Genomic DNA, 7,591 nt, shown 5'->3' on the forward strand with positions numbered 1-7,591 from the left:
CACCAAGTACCAGAGTGCTGTATAAAACTATACATGGACTGCAAACGAATGCATACAATAGTTGTTAAAATTTTACTGATAATGCGCATCATTTATATGTAACGTGGGTTGGTGTGAGTGAGTTCCGTATATGTAAACGCTTTTGTATTATATGTGGAATGACACTGACGTTGACAGTTGTCTATGGCTAAGCGACATCTTTTGTACGATATGGGAATATGTCCGTTATTACATTTACCGGGTATTCATATTTGGGTGCTTATTTTAAACCCGTTCTTAATATTAAATGATTACATTCCTACATATTTTGCTCGATCACCGATACGCCACATTTGTTTCGTTGACGACATATTAGAAATATTTTTCCGTTTCGCGCGTTTTCGTCGGTGGTTTAAAAACTGTGGAATTGTTGAAAATTATGTTTGAAACAGAGATTATATTTTTCGATTTATTATTGCTTATTTTTGTTCCCAATTGTTGTATTTCATTATAGGTGTCTATAAGTACATACGCAGTATTCGCTAAAATGTTATTAATATTTAACTTTCGTATAGATTCCTAACAAAACTTTAGATATATATTTATACATAATTTGTATTCGTAAAAATAATGTGTATTCATAAAGGTTAAGATTTTTTTACTGTTTTTTTTTTTCGATACAATTGTAACAATTATTCCAAAGTTTAGTTTGTTTCAATTTTGTTTCACACACAATACAAGTAGGCACAAACTAGCCATCGAGTAATTGTTGTCTTTGTTCTAGTGTTATTTTGATGATATTTCGTGTCTTTTAGTTTATTAAATACGGGCGCAAGTTTATTATTAGATACATATCGAAGCTAGTTAGAATGATAAAATTGCAATATTATGCTATTTGACATAAATTATTATAATTTTCATTTTCTGCACTTCATTGAGCTGTCTTTAAAAATGAATTGATATTTTTTATTGAAAATTAGTTAAAAATGTTTTTGATAATTTTTTTCTCTGTTTTTTATGTTTAGTAAATTGTCGTCATTACGAGTATACTTTAAAACGCCGCACAATTGTAACATTTAAGCGTTGTTAACTGATCAAATCGAAGTGGGCAAATTTGAAAGATTAAACTTGCAAATTCTGCCATCTTTTATATTTGGTCGTTTAAACTTAGACCTTTTGAAGACATTTTTTGCTAGAAATGTGATATTGGGTTTAGGCTTTAATTGACTGACGTCACGGCCTTGTAACTTTTTATGCCTAATTCATTTTTTTTTTCGGTAGACATTCAAAATATAAAGAAGGTTTTTTAATTGCTTTTAAATAGTAGATATTAAGTTAATTACCGTCTAAATCCACACCTAAAATTGTAAGATGTAAAAGGTTAGTAGATGAAGAATCGCATCTAAGGTGTGTGCAATTGTTATTGCTTGAAAATCGATATTTAATATGGATGCCATAGACAAATTTTAATTAACTATTTGAAAATAGAATTTTAGCCATTTTTTTTTTAAATTAATTTTAAAGCATCAACAATTGCACAAAATAGGTACATAGCAATAAGGTTTTAAGGTATTGTTCAGATGCAGATATTTAGAAGAAAACAGCATGTAAATAACGGTAATATTAGTAATAACTAAAAATGTAAGTTAACGCGCCATTTACTATGGTGTTGCATTTTTTATAAAACTAGATACGTTTAAATAGGGCGCTTCGATCGCATTTTATATCAGACAAAAATGTATTTGCTATCGTGAATAAAGGAAATATTATTTTAATTGGTTAATATCTTCATTACCTGTGCGCTAACTAGTACATCATAACCTGTATTTGATTAAGTGTTCGTCAATATGAAATTAATGATAACATATTTTTCTATGACTTTAAAAATAAAGATATACGTGAACAGTTTTCAATGATTCAAAATTTCTTTCACGAGCAAAATGTAATGTGCTAGTTTATCCATATACATAGGAGACCCTTATTATATCCAATGGCAATTAAACCAAACTTTTATTTTATGGAATTATAGCTCTACAAGTAAATAATTCATCGTATAAATATATTGACCAATATAGTTTGAATTATTTAAACAAATATACATTAAAAAAAATATTTTGTAAATTTTTTAACGTTTCGAATTTTTTCTTTACCTGTGACACTTTAGTATTGAAATGCTTGATATGTTAGCGCATAAAGTTTTTAGTCAAAATTTTGCTATAATGTCTATTGTATGGGACATGATTAATTGGTGTTAGCTTTTATTGTTATGTCGTTGTTACTAATACGATTTGTAACCATAAATTTATTAAGTGTATGCTTTCTTTTGTAATAGCTTGTACGTCTAATTTTATACAAGAAATAAAAGAATGCGAAGTTCGTCACATTGAAACGAGGACGCTGTCAAGTAATTCTTCCAAATATTGTGAAGCCTCTGAATAATTCGAAATATATTTATATTAACTGTTCAAATGCTAGTTTTATTTCATGCTAACATAAAAATATAAGTATAAATAACTTCTTATGTAATATCACCGATGTTTGACTGACCAAGTGGCGTATATAAGCAAATGCACCAAAGTTAACCTGTCAACTTAGGACTGGTAACATTACCGCAATCAACCTGCGGTAAATACTTGGTTTTCACAGTCGTTAACAAAACCGTCTCAATAGTTAGAAATATTTATGTAATTGCATTATGCTATTCTGTTTATCACTATAACATTAGAATAAATAGGTATAAATTATTAATAGTGATATTCCGGATATCGGTATCTGCAGATATCTGCAGGAAAAATGAGATCCGTATCTGTCACTTTTCTAGTGGATCTTTTACGGATCTTTTATTAATTTTCAAATTCAGTTGACAGGATAAAATGCTGTATAATAACTTGGATTATGTGATTTAGTAGTATAATTAAAAAACACCCCATTCAGAGTATTTTTTTATTTCTTAAAATCAAATATTTGGCACCTTTAATTGCAAACATATATTCTAGTAAGTTACTACTCTAGCGATAAGACCGCCTTTGTACACTGTTTTTTTTTATTTGTAATATGTTATTGTGTTGATCGTTGTTGTGTACAATAAAGAGTATCTATCTATCTATCTATATGTATAGATAAATATAAAAAATGAAAAAAAAAATTACTTTTTTATTGAAACAATTTTTTGGATTTTATCGCAGTAGCTTTTTAGATGCCCGACGTTACCTGATTGCTAAATATTTGTGTTTCTCGCAAACAATTACCATTACAAAAGTTATCAGATCTCTATCAAATTTAAATGGGACCACAAGACAGCTTTTGATTAAAACAAAAATCATAAAAATTATTTATAAACAATAAACTGCCACTGCCCTCTAGGGGATAACATAGCTCAGTACGTTATATAGTTCAAACCGAAGTAGTTTCTAATAACGTTAACGAAAAAATAAGTTACGACAACGACGCGTACGCGCCGCTAAATAAATACGCGTCTTCAAAGATAAATAATATCTTGATCAAATTTAAATGAAACTACAAGACCAGCACCAGCCTTCGATTAAAACAAGAATTATTAAAATCGGTGAACCCAGTAAAAAGTTATGCGGTATAATACAAGCGTAAATCGACGAAAAAATAGTCCAGAAAATACGTATTATTAGATATAACTTGAAAAGTACTTATTAGATTTCAATTAAAATTTAACAGGGCTACGTGACACGCACCATCTTTTGATTAAAAAAAAGAATAATCGAAATCAGTTTATTCAGTAAAAAAAAATTGAGGTAGCATATATAAAAAAATACCGACGAATTGAGAACCTGCTCCTGTTTTCGAAGTCGGTTAGCAAAAAAATCCTGATGCCTGTCCTTCCCGTCGTTACGGCGGGCGTGACGTCAACTATCGTTTTCAGGTCACGCGACGACACCGATTAAGTGAGTAAGTAAAGATCGTATCCGTATCTGTATCCGCGGATCTTGACACTAAATATCCGTATCCGCGGATATAAATTTTTGACAATGCGGCACATCACTAATTATTAAGTTGTTAAGACGACGACGCGTTGGTGCAACGGTCACAGCACTATTTTTTTCCCTTTTTTTGCTTTTTGCAGCATTGGCCATGCAGACGTTTGCCGTGGTCTGGGTGTTTGTGCAGCCCTTGTGGGCCTCCTCACCGTGCATCGAAGAGCACGGTAAGCTGTCGGTCTCAGTTGTTATCGATCGTTACTCATAGTAGGGAATATATCCGCCAACCCGCGTGGAAGCACCGTGGTGGTTTAAGCTCTGATCTTTCTCCTACATGGGAAGAGGCCTACGTCCAGCAGTGCGATAATACAGGCTGCAGCGGGAAAGATAAATAAATCTAGTTAGGATTCATTTTTAGAAACTGTAGTTTTATGCCAGTTCTTAGACAGTTAAAAAAATGGCTACAATATCGTTAGAATACGAAGGTGAAATTTTCACATGTGTCAAAAAGTTGTAATAGCTCAGGTGGAAAATCGGCCGATCGCGATCGACCGAAAAGACAACGGTTTAAATCCTCAAATTTTCAGATCGATTATTATTTTTTCTTTTTTTTTTGCTAATTGTACTCGTTATTTTTTAAGTAGTCCGTTTATTATGTTGGTAAAATCGAAAAATATTATTCATATTTTTTAATTTTTATTTTTTTTTATTTTTGATTTTTTATAATTATTTATATTTTTATTATCACCGGTAAAAAAATAGTATTCATATTTTATAAATATGTAATATAATGGCCTTATGATTGATTTCTTTTTGGGATTTTAGCTCGATGTTAAAACCATCTAAAGAAAATGATATATATATATATATATATATATATATATATATATATATTGATCTGTTATTTTTAAATGTGCCGATCGATAAAGATTTTTGTTACAAAAGTAAAAATTTAATTAAAACACGCTAGCTTTGGCATCTAGATCTTAGGGATTTGATTATGTAACAAAAAAATTACAACTTTACTGAAATTCTGCAATCAATGTCACGACCTTGTCAAAGAAGTGATAACTTTAAATAGTTTTATTTCTTAAGATCACCTACGTTTCTTAAATAAATCTTCCTATCTATGACATTTTATGATTACGTACGACGTATTATAATGTTTTAATTTACTTTTAAATTTTTATTTTTATAAAATAACACACAATATTACATAAAACATGTAACCTACCTAAGTACTACATATATTAAAATTAGAAAATCTGATTTTTTTAACCACAAAATTAATATTTATAAATAAAAAGAGTTTTTAAAGGGCTATTTGAATTAGGGAGATATTTTCTTTTATAGTAATTATGTTTCACAACATTAACTCAAAATGGGGTCGCTTCTCTCTATTTTATCGCAGTTCTGTGGGTAAGGTTCAAGGACCTGGGTATGCAACTTTACATGCTATTGGAGAACAATTTTATTTATGAGTTACTTTTCTTACCAAAGATACATAAATATACAATTTACCACAAAATATATTATCACAATAATACCTAGTTGTTGTGTGCATTACAAGCACTTGTCAGGAATCGGTTTCGGGCGTATTTAATTCTATAAACAGGGGTATAAAATACTATTTTCGTACCACTTGCTCAAAAAAGTGACATTCTATGCCACAAAAAGCGAAAATAACAATAGTCATTTTTAATCTGTTAAAAACAGGGAAAGAAAATTGTACTGAATTTCATTTATCCTCTAGGGGGAGAATGTGATTTAAATTTGGAATACTTGCCGAAATTTATACTGAACTACATCAAATGGTACGAGAAGTAGAGTATTTTCCTCGGTGATAAAGCTGTCTTAGTCTTGGGTGAACTTAAATCCCTCGTTACGCTCGGGAGTAAACCTCGAGTCCTTGGTTCGCTCGCGATTTAAATCGTCACCCGCGATAGAAGACACTGCTTTATCCCCTTGGTTAATAATCTACTATTTGGAGCGAGTACTCATTCGCGAACAAATAAAGAAAATACGTGTGAGAGGAAAAATGTATATAATTGTTAGTTAAGTTAAACCAAAGTTTTTATCTTTGTGTTCACGACGCAGCTCCAACAATACCGACAGGACGCGCTGTAATTTAGCCGCCAGAAATATAGTTTAACCTTCAAATAAATTAGTTCTGAATTGCTTCTATTTGATTTTTATAAGCAACGTACATGTGATTCCAAACTGTAGATGCATATTCCAAAATAAGCCTCACGAACGAGTTATATAAGATAAAATATGTTTTCACATTCATAAAGTTTTTACACTGTCGAAAAACAAAGCCTTACGTTTTATATGCTCTAGCTGTTGTGTGTCGTGTTAATGTGAGACGAAAAAGAAAGGCCACACTGTCAAGAGTTATCCCAAGGTCTCTCACCTCAGTCGATTTTTAAGACCCCTATTATTTCATTTGTAATTAAATTAAATTTTATTGACTTAACGGCAAAATAGTATAGAAAAGCATTTATCAATATTTAATTTTCAAACAGTAATAATGCAACGTATTCAGATCGCTTTGAAATAACATACAATTCTCGAAGGATTTTATCGTGATTTTTTTTACTAGCATAGAAAATCACTCTTGAATTTTGAAAACAATCAATTATATGTTAAAAATTCTTTTCGTATTTTCTACTAAAAAAAGTTGCAATAAAATCTTTTTGGTTATATTATTTATAATTGTATCTGACTGATTTTGAAACCATGAAAACGGTGACATTTTAAAAATGAAATTAAAAAGTAAAAAGAACAGTTTCCCGCCACTTTTCAGTTGTTATTCTGTTCGCCAAAGTGGGTGAATCCAACGAAGAAATTCGGTACATTTTAAAGTTGTACTTTAAAAAAGAGAAAAATACGAATTAAGCCGCGAAAAAAATGGTGACGTTTATGGACCAAATGCAGTGTTAGTAAGAGTAGCACAAATTTAGTTTAAGCGTCAGGAAATTTTGATGTCATAGATGCATTTCGCTCTGATCGCCCAGTTATGGATTATCGTGACGGTATTTTTGAAAAAGTGGAGCTAGATCGACATGTGAATAGCCAAAGATCTGAGAATTGACCATAAAACAGTTTTGACCCATTTGAAAAATGGCTATACAAAAAAGCTCGATATATGGGTGCCACGTGAGCTGAGAGAAAGAAACCTAATGGACCGTGTACTCATTTGCGGGTGTAATTAAGTAAACCATGTTACTTACTTATTAAACACATATTCCTATGATATGATATACATCTACAACATAATTAAATGACTTTGAAATCTTTGAATATTATTATATCATTTAATTTTATATGTAAATATTCGTTTATATTGTTATTGTACGTCATCTTCACAATAATTGCAGACGCAATAATCTAATGTGTTGAAGTTATAAAAATGTGTACTGAGATAACATTGTCACTCATATACGATACTGAGATCATTGATGTCTTTGTATTAATTGCATAAATATCTTCAAACCTTTATTTCGAAATTTTACAATATTATACATTACATACATTTTTCGTCTATCTAATCTATTGAATAATATTTAATCGTTCTATTTTAGTCGCTCTAGAACAACAAATATACTATGTATGTACTTGAAAACTACTACCAAAACCCAAGAAAGCCCGTCAGTCCCGTC

The sequence above is a fragment of the Melitaea cinxia genome, chromosome 10, assembly GCF_905220565.1.
Source record: "Melitaea cinxia chromosome 10, ilMelCinx1.1, whole genome shotgun sequence".
NCBI lineage: Eukaryota > Metazoa > Arthropoda > Insecta > Lepidoptera > Nymphalidae > Melitaea > Melitaea cinxia.